Source organism: Salvia miltiorrhiza, chromosome 4, assembly GCF_028751815.1.
Source record: "Salvia miltiorrhiza cultivar Shanhuang (shh) chromosome 4, IMPLAD_Smil_shh, whole genome shotgun sequence".
Classification (NCBI taxonomy): Eukaryota; Viridiplantae; Streptophyta; class Magnoliopsida; order Lamiales; family Lamiaceae; genus Salvia; species Salvia miltiorrhiza.
The window spans coordinates 54113043-54127352 of NC_080390.1; the positions used below are offsets into that span (position 1 = coordinate 54113043).

Consider the following 14310-nt stretch of genomic DNA (forward strand, 5'->3'; position numbering starts at 1 on the left):
GTTTGAGTACTTGGGACTTGTTGTATTGGTATTTTTTAAATTTGAAGTTACTAAGGTTAATTATAATAAGGGTAAATATCATATTAAACCTTGAACTATACCCGCTTTATCAAAAATATCCTGAAAATTTCAAAATGTTCTCTAAACCCTCAAAGTATCAGGATTTTATCAAATATATCTCACATCTATTTTTCGATCGCCAGAAATGTGACGTGGGCCGTGGCTCGCCGGATGTCAAAGTGTAATTTATATTTTATTTTTTTTAATCCATGTCATTTTATATTCTATTTTTTTAATCTATGCCATTTTATATTCCTTAATTCTAGAATTTGCTGTCGTGCCCTAAGGATCCCCAATTCAGAATTTAACTCATGACTCCGGCTGAGAAAAGGGAAAATGGGGACTTCATCATCAAGATTACCGGAAAATTCTCCCAAAATTCAATCCATCACCATATCCGATGAAGTCATCAAAATCTAACCTCAAGAAAAAATTTCAAGCGGTGACAGATCCATCAATTCCTCTCTCTACAGCCAACAATAATCTCACCTTATTCTCGCTAATCTTGGTGAAAGAGCAGCTTCACCAGCAATTTCTCGCCAATCTAAATCCACGGCGAAACCCTCTCGCCAATCTAAATTCACGAGCAATTTCTCGTCAATCCCGGCACGGTTCCGCCGCGGGTCACCCACAGTAACACCGATACACACGCACAGACGGGGAAGCCCTATATTTCTTCATAGAATCGTGCCGCCATCTATGTAATTTTCGGCGAGCAGCACAACCCAAAAGTCATCACCGCCACAATCGCTCTGTTCTCGGTTGATGTTGCCTTGTCATTCGGTTGACGGCTCACCGCACATTTATGGCGATCGGAAAATAGATGTGGGATATATTGATAAAACTCTGATACTTTGAGGATTTAGAGAACATTTCGAAACTTTCAGGATATTTTTTATAAAGCGAATATAATTCAAGGTTTAATATGATATTTACCCTTATAATAATTAATATATTTTTATTTTTGGATTTTTACTAATCATTTCTGATTATTTAAAAAAGGTTATCAAAATCATAAATCTATTACCATTATCAGTCCAATATCCAAATATTAAGTATTTGGTAAATCAAAATTGATCTGAATACACCTTGATTTGATAGATACTGATTTATCGAAACCGTTTAGACAACCCAGTATATATATTCTTCATTGAAAGTGTAGTTTTCAAATCACAAATTAATATGAATTTAAAAACCAATTGAGGGTTTCTAATTATTTCTTTCTTTTCCACGTCTATATAGATTTTGGAGCAATTTTTTTGTTTTTCTTATTCCAAACCAAAAACACCCTCTCTAATCATAACATTTTTTGTCCAAAAGTTATGCATCTAAATGTCCCAAATGCACGGGAAGCATACTAATTAGACAAAAAATAATAACCCAACGAATTGTGTAATTATAAATCTAATTAGACAAATAAATTAATATGCGCACACATGTATTATGGCCGTCATAGTATCCTTAAAATTATATGGAAAATATTTATAACTAAGATGCCCTCAAAGTATTTTGGATATATTATTATTTTCTTAATTATCAATTATTCGTCATTTCATAATTGTATTGACATATATAATATTATATGCTAATGAAGATAGGATACAATATTTTATGAGATTAAAATTATGAAACAATCATATTTGGAACCAAAGAGATTTTTCAGGCAAGGGTAAAGAGGTTCTGATCAAGGCGGTCATTCAAGCAGTTCCTACCTGCTATGTTATGCAGTGCTTTAAACTCCCGAAATTCATTTGTGATGATATTCATCGTCTTTGTGCTAACTTTTGGTGGGGAGACAAGGATGATAAGAAGCGACTCACTGAAAAACTTGGGATTTCATGTACCGCCCGAAAGATGCAGGAGGGATGGGTTTCTGAAACTTGAGGCACGATCAGTGGATAAGAAAGTTTGGAGTCGTATGATTTGGAATCCCTCGATGCCGCCGAAAGTTAAGATCTTTATCTGGAGAGCATACAATAATGTGATACCAATTGGTAGGGGTGGGGTTAAGAAAACATAGGCCCTATGCGAATTTTTAAATTTGGGCCCTTTATTTATAGTTGAAAAAATTAAATATTTGATTAAATAGTATATTTTTGTGTCAAATTATTTAATAAATATACAAAAATTTAGTCATGCTCTTAACAATAATTAATGAAAACAAAAAATTGAAAATACAAAATATAATTAAATTTTTTAAAGAAACTACCTTACTCTAAATTTTAAAAATTATTGGAAAAAACTTAGGGTGCGTTCTCTTTGGTAGTAAATTTATCATGGGAAAATGAAGGATAAACAAAATTTCACCATTTAAATACTTCCTTTCTTTTCCCACATTTCCTACTTGACCCTTACTCATTCCTCATTTACACTACAAAAGAGGGATAATATTATCCCTCATTTGTAGTGTAAATGAGGAATGGGTAAGGGTCAAGTAGGAAATGTGGAAAAAAAATGAAGGATTTAAAGGGTGATATTTTGTTTATCCTTCATTTTTCCATGATAAATTTAAAACCAAAGAGAACGCAGCATTAGAAGAAAGAAAATTAAAGTTAGAAATTTTAAAAAAACAGATCAAAATTTAGAAGCTTGTTAAATTTTGTTAATAAGAGAAGCTTGTTAAATGTTAAAATAGAGTACATTTTTGGGGGTACCTTCGAAATTTTAAAAGAGACTAAAAAACGGAGCTTAAACAAAAGCTATCTCTTATGGGCCAAAAATTAAAAAAGAAAAGCTTTAGATAAAAAACCATTGAATTTAAAGAGAAAAAAAATGCATTAGGCCTACAAAAACTTGGCAGAGCATTGGGGGGCCTTCAGAAAATGCTGCAGTGAGGATTCGAGCCTGGGACGAAGCAAAAATTTGAATATGCTCTCTGCCACTGAGCTATACTACACATAGATTTAGTTTCAAGGGTCGCAATTATTATATTTAATACCTGTATGGATTTATATGTTTCGGGGGCCCTATTTTTTCGGGGCCCTATGCGGTCGACCACCCCGCGCATGGCCCAGAACTGCCCCTACCAATTGGGTGTAACCTTCGTATATATCATGTGCCAACGAAGGGCCTTTACGTGAGGTGTTTTGATAGGTGGGATACCACCGAGCATGGGTTACTTTTTTGCCCAACGGCCCGAAAAATTTGGAAGGGATCGCGATTCATCAGTACATATGCATTGTTCATCAGTATATATGTCTTATTCATTACCAATTTTTTAAAATTTATTTTTCAACAGTATATACATCTTGTTCATTAGATATACGTTTTGTTTATTAGTATTATATGTCTTATTCATTGTCCTTATGTTACACGAAAAATAGGAGGTTTCATTGGAGCGCGCCCTTATATGCATATATGCAAATAAATAGTTAAGACTCTATAATTCTTACCTCTCTAGTAATTAAAAAGTATAAATGCTACAAAAATGATTTTTTATATTATTATTGAGGAAAAATTAAATCATGAAATAAGTGGAAAAAAAGATAGAGATGCTTTGATAAACTAAAATTACACAATTATATTTCCACAATAATCATACATAAAAAAAGTTATGCGCAAATGAAGAAATTAAAATAAAATCAAAAAAGAAAAGAAAAGAAAAGGAAATGAATAAAATAAAATAAAAACAAAAAAAAAAGAAATAAAAGATATTAAGAAAATAGAATAAATCAAAAGAAAACAGTTAATTTAAGAAAAATAAATAAAAGAAGAGAGGAGAAAGAAAATAATTTTGCTTAAAACTTTTAACTTGCAATAACTTTCTTATCATAAATCTATTTTTTATTTTTTATATCTCAAATTAAAGCTCTTGTCATGAACTTTAAATTGATATGTATATTAAATATTTTATTATTCATATTTTTTAGAAAAGATAGATAAAAAGAAAAAAAAAGAAGAAAATATTAAGAAAGAAAAGAGAAAGTGAATCAGCGGAAGCGTAGCTTCATTCTCGTCGCATAATCTCTAATATGGCGGCTTTTTTTTTTAAATCGTTGAACTGCCTTATAATATTATACTAGTAGTACATTTGCCTGTGCGATGCACCGCGAACATTGTTTTGCATTAAAATTAAACGATGTAGCGTGTGTATCGGTTAAACGATTAGGGATTAATGTCTAAAACCGAAGGTCTTGGGTTCGAGCCCCTGTGGCACGACCTTTAAATTTCTTTATTTGATCATGTTAATTTATCAAAAATAAATAAATTAAATGATGTATCAAATAAATAAAAAATAAATATTAAATGTAGTTAGAATATAAGTAAATGTAAATTATTTTTTCTTAAAAATAAAATAATCTACATTAATTACTCAGTAAAGATCCTTAATTTTATTTTATAATTTTGAAAAATATCATTTTTAATTTTCCATCTATTTGATGGGAAAACTTTATTTTCTTCCTTAAAATTATAGAATAAACACATCATTCAAATTAAAAGAAACGAAGAAACAATAAAAAAAGAGTTTTTACATCACAATATATAGTTTTAAAACAAAAGCTAATCATGCATAAAATTAATTTTTTCTAAGTTAGCTCATTACCTATGTCATCTTATTAGAAAAGCTTGAATTGATAAGTAGGAAAATAAATTATATTATTAGAATTTATTAGAATACTAATAAAAGAGTTGAATAATTATTTGATACCAAATCAAAGATCTTGCATTCATCTTTAATTTAAGATATATATAGAATATTTTTTATAAATAAAATTTGATTTTTTTAAAAAATCATCAAAATATGAAAAGGAGAATATAAGAGAAAGAGAGAGAGAGAGAGAGAATAGAAAATTGAAGAATGCGTATGATGAAAGAGAGGAGAGAGAAAATATATGGAATATGAGATTTGTTGAGTTTTATAAATATCCCTTGATTGATTCTTTAATTACAATTGGCGGCCACTCGTCTTAGATCTGTGAAATTTTAGGGTTTTCACAGTAACCGACGAACACCAGAAATTGGGGAGCCGACGAACACGGGACAACAGAAATTGACCAAAGCGGAGGCGGCGCCTGTCGATTTCGACCGGCGACTTTGGGATTTTTGGGAGAAACGAGAAGAGGCGGCCAGTGGAGAGAGAGAGTCGACTGTGGTCGACGCCGGTGCCAAATATATGCAATACGTTGCCCAACAATAGCCGACGAGCACCGGCCACCAACAGAGGGGGAAAGTGGTGGCGGCGCCGGTCGAATGGGGCTGACGATTTTAGGGTTTTCTGGAGGATGGAACGAGGCGGCTGAGAGAGAGAGAGAGCCGAGTGTAGTAGGGTGTAGGAAATAAAAGGATTTAATTAACAAAGTTAATTAAAATTGTGTTTAATTAATTTTTAATGAGACCCCTAATCTATATATTATATAAAGAAGCAGTTTAACGGAAAAATATTAAACGTTAAATTTTTAACAGAATCTTTCTAATTATTTAACGGCAGTTTTAACTCACATATAATTAACTACATCCCACTAACCCACAACATTAACCAATTTAAAAGATAACTATCAAAATTAAACACGTATCTATATCTATATCTATTTATTATATATGAAAACACCCTTAAAATTCTCTCTCACACGTTCTCTCCCTTCTGTCTCAGTAACAACATTCTCTCTCTCTCTCTCTCTCTCACGCGATTCTCTCACAAAAAATTTCTGACTCTCTCTCGCACGCTTCTCTCGCAATATCTCCATAGCAACGACAATTTATCATAAATCAATACAATTTCTCCAACTGCTCTCAATCCATTTATAAAGAAGAATGGAGTTGCTCTTCATCTTCCGGCTCTCCGCTCGCCATTGTTACATGTCGTCTGCATCAGGAATGTCACCGCCATTAACACCATTTTTCCATCTAATTTCATCAATGATATTGTCGAGTCGTGACCTCGCCGATGCCCATTGTAGCAGTCCAGCGTTGTTTGACCGCCACCGTCAGAAAGAACAACCACCAGTGTCCCCTCTTTTATCAGCCAATCGATAAAGAAGCTACCATCATCATCTCCTATTTCTTTTATATTTTCTATTTGAGTTTCTTTAAATTCTTGATTAATTTCTTAATTTTGCTGAATACAGGGTTTTGATGTGTGTTTATGGGTGAAGTTTTGAAGTTGGTAGGGAAGCTTATGAACTTTGGTGGAGTTTTAAGGTATCTCACATTTATTTTGAGGTTTTTATTATTTCATTTTTTGAGCTTATGAACAAGATGTTTAGATTTTATGGTTACTGCATCCCCTGAATGTTTGTAAAAATGATGGATATCTATAATGATTTTCATTTGTGTGTCACTTGGTATAGTTTCGAAAGGATTTTGGTAGTTTGAGCCAAACTTCTGCTTTTTACGTACTTAATCCCGAGGTTGGCTCACTACTTCATTTGGGAAATAGTTCATTAGCGATATTGTTATATTTTTATTGACTAATATATATATAATCTTGAACAAATTGTTAGACTTGGCCAATTTTATATTGTCTGGAGATTATTAACTCATGAACACGTTGATGTTGTTCTTAGTTTGGATTATATACGTGTCGCAACCTTTTAGTGCAACAAATGACATTAACCTGACTCCCATCTTTATCTCACTCAAGATTCAATGGAAAAGTATATTGCACTTTGAAAGAGCGATCCGTTAAATGCGGTACTGCATTGGAAGAAGCCAGAGGCAAATTAAAGGAGTGGAACTTGCAACTGATTATATTATTAGCCACACTATGAAAATTGTTCTTGAAGGCTGCTCTTTCAACCGTCTCTGTGCTTTTCTTTGAAACTCTACGGATGGTTTTTTTTAGATTTGCATGGATAGGTCCGGTTTCCATGTAGCTGAAACGGCCAACAAGTCTTTGGCCATACACCTTGAGGATGACCACAACCACTCTCTCATCATAGAGACATTATTCGTTTTGTTTGAGGTATTGCTACTCTTAGAATCACTTATTGTTAATTCGAAGTAATAACCGTCTTGCAGCCAATGGGAGATATATCAAAAAAAGTTCATACAAGTTAAAACAACTAAAAGAGTTCGACATTTAGTGAAAAAAATGCTTACAGTCATTTGATGGAGGTAAGATTTCACACAATTCACTTTTGGGACATGTGATTTTGCTTTGTACTAATAACCTTTCTCCTAAAAAAATTATTACCCATTTTTGCAGGTCATCTTGGCAGTGGACCCTGATACAATTTACAACGAGATATCGATAAAACGTTAATATCTTGATTTTATTTGTTATGTAAGGATATATATATATATATATAGGGAAGGGATCAATAAAGAATGCTAAATGTAGAAGGAAACAACGAAGGCTGAATAACTCAATATATTTACTGAATAAATCACGCGAGCGCATGAACGAAAAATGTATGTGTTTATTCAGTAAAATAACTATTCGTGCGGTCGCGTGATTTATTCGGTAAATTTATTGACTTATTCAGAACGAAATATAGTTACTTCTTCATAGATCACAACCCTATATATATATATATATATATATATATATATATATATATATAGGGTTATCACTTGAGGTAGTTCCTCAAGTTAATTTATACGTTCTTTACAGTTTTGGTTATATATACTCTTATTCTTATATAGTTTTTCCAACAGAAGTAGAACTGCTTTGATTGTAACATAATATATAAAACAATTTTCAGTTTGGTTTTTGTTGAAAGTAGAGGAAGCTTTAGAAAACTACTGGTTTTTTGGTTCACTTTCTTTTTTGTTTTATATTCTGAAAGAGGATCTACTTATCTGCTATTATTTGGCCCTCATATGTTGTTGAAAAAAGAAACAGAAATTACTTCTTTAGTATTTTTTTTTTTTTTTGGAGTTGTTCACTATTTTTTTAAAAAGAACATCACATGTTTTTGATTTTGTGGTACTTTTGGATTCAATTAAGGATACATGTATGTTTGAGAATTTTGCATCGTAATTCTTCCAATTGTAATTATTTCTTCTTTTTAATTTTCGTGAAAATCATTTGTAATTATTTTGTTATTTTAAAGATATATTTTTAAAATTGACATACATAGTAGAATTAATTCTTTAACATCATAAATCCTAATCAGCTCTTTTTTTCGGTCAATTTAATTACAATTTTAATAATTATAATTATCTTTTAGAGCAGTTTATAAAAAAGATGATTCAGAAAAAAAATGAAAGTTACAATTATTGAGAGGAGAGAAAGAGGAGAAAGAGAGAGAGAGAGAGAGATAGAAAACGAGGAAAGAGGAGTGAGAGAAAATATTTATTATGATTTTTTAAATAATTATATTTTAGTTATTTCTAATATATTTTTTATTACTTTTACATCTAATTAAAGATTGTTTTCATAATTTTAAATTTAAGATGAATGTAAATATATTAGTTTATTTTATAACTCCTTTTTAAAATAATTTTTTTGTATTAATATTAATATTAATATTACTTTAAAGATGAATAATTAGTTTTATATATTAAAAATATAATTTCAAATATGACTTTTTATTTATGCTTGTGTATGAAAATATTTATTTATTTATTATGATGCATAATACTCTATAATATGTAATGCTAATTTTTATTATCAAATAATTTTTAGTTGTTTAACAACTATAATTATCAGTATTACATTTTTATAATGTTGAAAATTTATGTTTTCAAATTCAGGTTAGTATTGAGTAATTCATGTGGATTGTTTTATTCTATTTTTAAAATATGTCTTGCATTTGTTTATATTTTAATTCTGTTAAATATTTATATTTATTTATTTAAACATATCGTTTAATTTTTATGCTCGCCGTGCATCGCACGGGAGACCGTACTAGTTTTTACTAAAAAAGGAAATGAGACAAGATTATTGGAACAAACCAAAACGGAAAGTGGGACAAGTTTATTGGGACGGAGGGAGTAACTTTTTAAATGCAAATTTCACTCAATGATGATTTTATAATAAAATTTAACTATAAATTATTATTCAATTAACAAATAAAGCATGTTAACAAAAACAACATGCATGTCAAAATAAACAGATACGTGTATGTTAAAATTGAAAGGGTGTGGTTAATTTTTGTTTGGATTGGTGACTTTATCTTTCAAAAAGCCCCGCCAACTTTGCGTTGGCTCTACACGCATATCTATATATATTTACATTATGCATCAATAAGAAAAGAAAAAAAACAATACTCGACGCTGAGAACACGTTGTGGCAACGGAAATCCGGAGCGTCTCAAGTTCTCTCCGCGCTGCTTCCCGTTGTGGTGGCTCTGACCGCCGTCGCCGCCCTCTCCAAGCCGTCGACGTTCACTTGGTGAGTAGTCTTTTTTTGGTAGGCATTGAATTTTAGGAATTAAGTGTTGGTAATGTGTTTGTGGAGTTTCTCAGGCGAAGTTTTCTATTCTTGGGAATTTGTATCCTCTTTTCTTTGTTTGGAGGTTTCCAGTTGAGGAGTTCTTTGATTTATTTAATGATTTGTCTGCTTATTGTTGTTGTTGTTTGGAGGTTTCCAGTTGAGGAATTCTTTGATTTATTTAAAGAAAGAGGAATTTTGTATCCTCTTTTCTTTGTTTGGAGGTTTCCAGTTGAGGAGTTCTTTGATTTATTTAATGATTAGTCTGCTTATTGTTGTTGTTGTTTGGAGGTTTCCAGTTGAGGAATTCTTTGATTTATTTAAAGAAAGAGGAATTTTGTACCCTCTATCTTTAATGAAGAAAGAGGATATCATTCTATTGCTTGGTGTTTGTTGTTTATAGTTGATACACACACACACACATCTTTCGTCATTCTATTGCTTGGTGTTGAGGATATTATTTAGCAGCAAATCTCATGTTTTTGCTTTTTTGTTTTAATTGCATAGATCTTGGAACAACCTTGCGAGAAACAACAACACATGTAAGATTCTCTACATTCTATGGGCGGCTGCATATTTCTGTTTCTGTTTTTCTCCAAATTAGTTTATTGATGATGCATAAAAATCTGAAATTATTTTTCAGCAAAAAATCATGTTTCATGTCTTTTGATAATCTCTATTTGTTGCCTACTTGTTACAAAATATACTATCTTACAATGCTGTTAAAAACTATGAAGCATTAAATGAATATTTGCTTAAATGATCAGGTCATTGTGGCGTCTTTGATTCTAGAAGTCTTGCTCCACTACATTCAAGCCTCAACTAAGTATCTGCATAGCAAAATTCTGAAATATTAGCAATAGTATCAAGTAAAAAGTAAAATAGATAAATAGTTTGAATTTTATTTTCATAGATTATGTATAAGTAGAAATGAATACTGTAATACTTCTCTAGATAAATCTTTGAATTGTAATTGTAATAGAAAATAGGAAAAGTATATACAAATCGACAATGGAAAACTCAAATAAAATATAACAGACTAATAATGATGAAATTTGAGCACATGAAAAGAGAATTGAGAGAGTTAACATTGAGAATAACTTATTGCAGACTTGAGAGAGAGTTTACATTGAGAGAGTCTCCATGGCAGGTAGCTAGATAGCTTTTTCAATGTTCGGTAAGTCTCTTTAATTTAGATTTTTATTTATATTTCTTGATTTCTTGATTTTATTTATTTATTTTTATTGAATTTTATACAGGTAACAGGTTATATGATTTAGGCCCGTACTAACTGTTTACAATAGTCTTCTTGGATTTACCACAGGTTCTCTTTCTTTCTTCCAGTTCTATTTTTCTTGTGCATTACTAAGCTGCCAGTTCTATTTTTCTTGTGCATGCAATACACTTCTTGGTTCCTAGTTAGTTTTCTTTGCTTCCATTCTTTAATAAGTGGGGATGTCACAGGCTAAGAATAACAAGGTTTTGTTTGAACTATGGGACTCTGTTTCTATTAATATTTGGGCTAATACATCTGTCCTGCTGCTGTTTCTATTAATATTTGGGCTAATATTTGAACTATAGGAATTACTTTAGACATTCTTTAATAAGTTGGGATGTCATAGGTTAGAATCTATTGCATGTGGTATCATAGGTTAGAATCTATTGCATATGGTATGAAATTTTAAGATCAAAGCTTTCCATGAATTTTGCAGTTTATACATGTCAACAAGGCTTCGTTGAACTATGGGACTCTGTTTCTATTAATATTTGGGCTAATACATCTGTCCTTCTGTCCACCTATACACTATGTACTAGGAATTACTACTCAAAGTTTTTATTTGGTGTAAACTGCATCCTAACATTTATGGGAGTTGTAGTTTCGTGCACTAGGGCTCCTTAATCGTGGAATATACTCTAGATGTTATCAAATGTGATGATTTTTCCCTTCAATAACACACTGAAGTGGCAAAAATGCCCTTGAAAGGCATGCCTGCATCATATATGACAACATCTTGGCAGGATACTTTTGCTGCCAGGGAGATCTAGGTGATAAAATACAACTCACTGTTATTATGACATGTTGTATCTCTAGCATACATGTTAAGGGTCATACAGCGCTTCGTTCCTATTTAGCATCTTTTTTTTCAGGATATACAGCGGAAGATCTTGGAGGCAGCATTCTCCGGGCCGATCACCTTGAGGGCACTTTTGCGCCTCTCATTCTGCTTCCAACTTTGTCGAGAGGTAATTATCGACAAACTGAAAGGCCCTCAAGTTCTAATACTTGAGGGCAATGGCCATCGCGTGCCCAGCTCTAGCTGGAATTGGTTTGAAAGAAGGTTGCAGGCGATGGCATGCGGCCCTCAGATGGAAGTACTCTTGGCGAATGAGCCAACTGCAAATCTGTTGCAGCCCACCATCTTGCCGGTCGATGCCACGTATTATTCGTACAGACAGAAGTGTTTCTATCTAGGCAGCAAGGCCAGCACACAGCCCAGTACGTTGCAAATCCGAGATGCATTAGATTTTTTACGGGGCCGAACCGCCGTGTATAACGGCGTGCTGCTTTTTCCCCGGTTAGCTGGAGCAGGAGCAAACACATGGTGGGATGTGTAGCTTTTGTGACCCATTGGGATGTGTAGACATGGTGGGATGTGTAGCTTTTGTGACCCATTCTTTTTCGCAGACATTTTTACTGATTTCTAGATATTGTTCTTTTTCGCATTCGATTGATTTCTATTGTGGGATATGTAGACATTTTTACTGATTTCTAGATATTGTTCTTTTTGGCATTCGATTGATTTCTGTTGTGGGATATTTAGACATTTTTACTGATTTCTAGATATTGTGACCCATTCCTATGTTTTGTCTTTCATAATGAGTATATATCATTGTGCCCTATGTGATTAAATTGCATCTAAATGAAGTTCAGCCTTATCATTCATAAATCATCGTAATCCCATCTAATCAAGAGAAAAACAACCTTGATTCCGACAATTCCAAGATAAGGAAGTAAAGAAACAAAGATAAACACCAGATTAAAATCAAAAGTTGATTTTTCTTTAACATGAAATGGAAAAAAGTTGCGATCTTCAAACTTTGGAGTTCAAGAATTGCAGTTTCAACTTCTACTCGAGAAGGAACCGGCCTACAAAAGGTGTCCTTTTCAGAGCAATAGTATGGTTGAAGTTGGACGCAAACAGCCAGAGTTGGATTGGGAGACGAAGGCGAGGCGGCGGAGAAAGTGGCTGAGTTGGCAGAAAACATGAAACCGCCTCCCATGCTGAGTTGATTTTAAATCTGCATGAGAGAGAACCCAAGATAGCTTGCAACAAGTGCTACTTTCAGTAATGCATATATATTAGCATAATAGAAAAAACAAATAGCCAAATAATCACTAAAGATAAAGAACATCTTCCAAATCAGTCTTAATAATGTGGTATCAGTCTTTCAGTCCTATTGTTTTACAGAGGGATTGCTGAGTCCATTTGTATGCAAGAGCAAGAAAGCAAGAAAAAGATTACACATATTTACTTAGTATATATGACACAGGTAGGTTTTAACACTTGCAAGGACACTATTAAATAATTGATTCAGTTCATATTGAATAACAAACAAACAAAACTATCTGGATTACTTTGTCAATTTTATTAACATTTATGTCATGCACACTATATACATGGCATATAGCTCATTCATGATTTCCATACAATGAATGGCATGCGATACATGATATGAGTACTCAAATGCCAAGAAATGACTGCTAAATACAAGTGAGAACATATGGATAACACATAAGTTGGATATACATATACATGCCCAAAGTCGTATAAAATCTTCCCTTAAATGTTAGGTGCTGTAAAAGAATGTTTTCACACCTACAAGAGGTTGATTAGTTGGCATAGAATCTACAATCATTTCGTGGTGCACCGTTTGCTCAAATGACTTTTGTTGGTTTGAAGACATCACTCTCACCGGTCATTAGCTATCCTATATCAAGTCAAAACCAGCACTCACCTCACGAACTTTAAATTTCATTGATATCATAAAATTGAAATATGTGCACAAATAGATTCATATGCTTCCTTATGACTTCATACTATATCCCATCTAAAAACATAATTGTAAATTTGCTATGCTACCTTCAAACTAAAGCATAAAGCAGCAGATTGTACCTGTAGGCACCCAGCATGTCGTGTATGTTTCTAATCACCTTCTTACGCACGCCCCCACTGGCTGAAATGCTACCACAGGAGGAACTAAAATTAATAGAAAACTGTGAATGACAGATAAACTCAGACAGTAAAGTTTGGGATTCAAGAAAAACCATAAGAAATTGCCCAATGCCAAACTCAGAAAACAGTTTCTCAAATATGCTATGTTTAGGCCTAAAATCCCATTGCTAACAGAAAGATTTCTTCATTATTTTGGTATTTATTTCCCTATATTTATTTCAAGATCATTAGAGACTTTGAAGGACATGAGCTAAACAGCATAACCAGTAAATTTACTCAACAATTAAAATAGGAAAGGAAAAATAGTATACTTGACTTGACACCCAATCATGATTGCTATTTTTTTCTAACAGAGGCGAACTCTTCATGTTGAGAGACCAAAAGTTAGTCAACCAAACTTACACCTTAGACATAAAATCTCTAAAGTTCTTTACTAATCTGGTTCATCAGAAAGAGAGAAACTTTAAGAGCAGAGCACCTTTTCTATATTTTGACAGGTTTTAAATGCTCAAAAAGCTTATTCCAACCCAATTCAAATAATATTAAGATCTCCATAAATCCAAACTTACTAAATCCATCAAATGGAAAATGACGCTATTAATTCCTAGATCTCCAATAACCAATTCTTGGATGTTATCATATCTATCGCAAACTTTAACTTTTAACAAGCTAGTTTTGTGCAGTCTTACCCTCACTTCT

At 32.5% G+C, this 14310-nt stretch overlaps 2 long non-coding RNA genes across 2 annotated transcripts; one reads left to right on the forward strand and one right to left on the reverse strand.

The window, feature by feature from the left end:
• Positions 1-9087: 9087 nt before the first annotated feature.
• Positions 9088-12115, forward strand: LOC131020755 (uncharacterized). Its single transcript, XR_009100756.1, has 5 exons — positions 9088-9337; positions 9884-9918; positions 10487-10553; positions 10636-10700; positions 11525-12115. It is a non-coding gene; the product is annotated as an uncharacterized LOC131020755 (long non-coding RNA).
• A 179-nt stretch (positions 12116-12294) lies between these two features.
• Positions 12295-14294, reverse strand: LOC131020754 (uncharacterized). The gene is made up of 2 exons (XR_009100755.1): positions 13552-14294; positions 12295-13366 (listed from the first exon to the last, which is right to left on the reverse strand). It is a non-coding gene; the product is annotated as an uncharacterized LOC131020754 (long non-coding RNA).
• Positions 14295-14310: the final 16 nt, after the last annotated feature.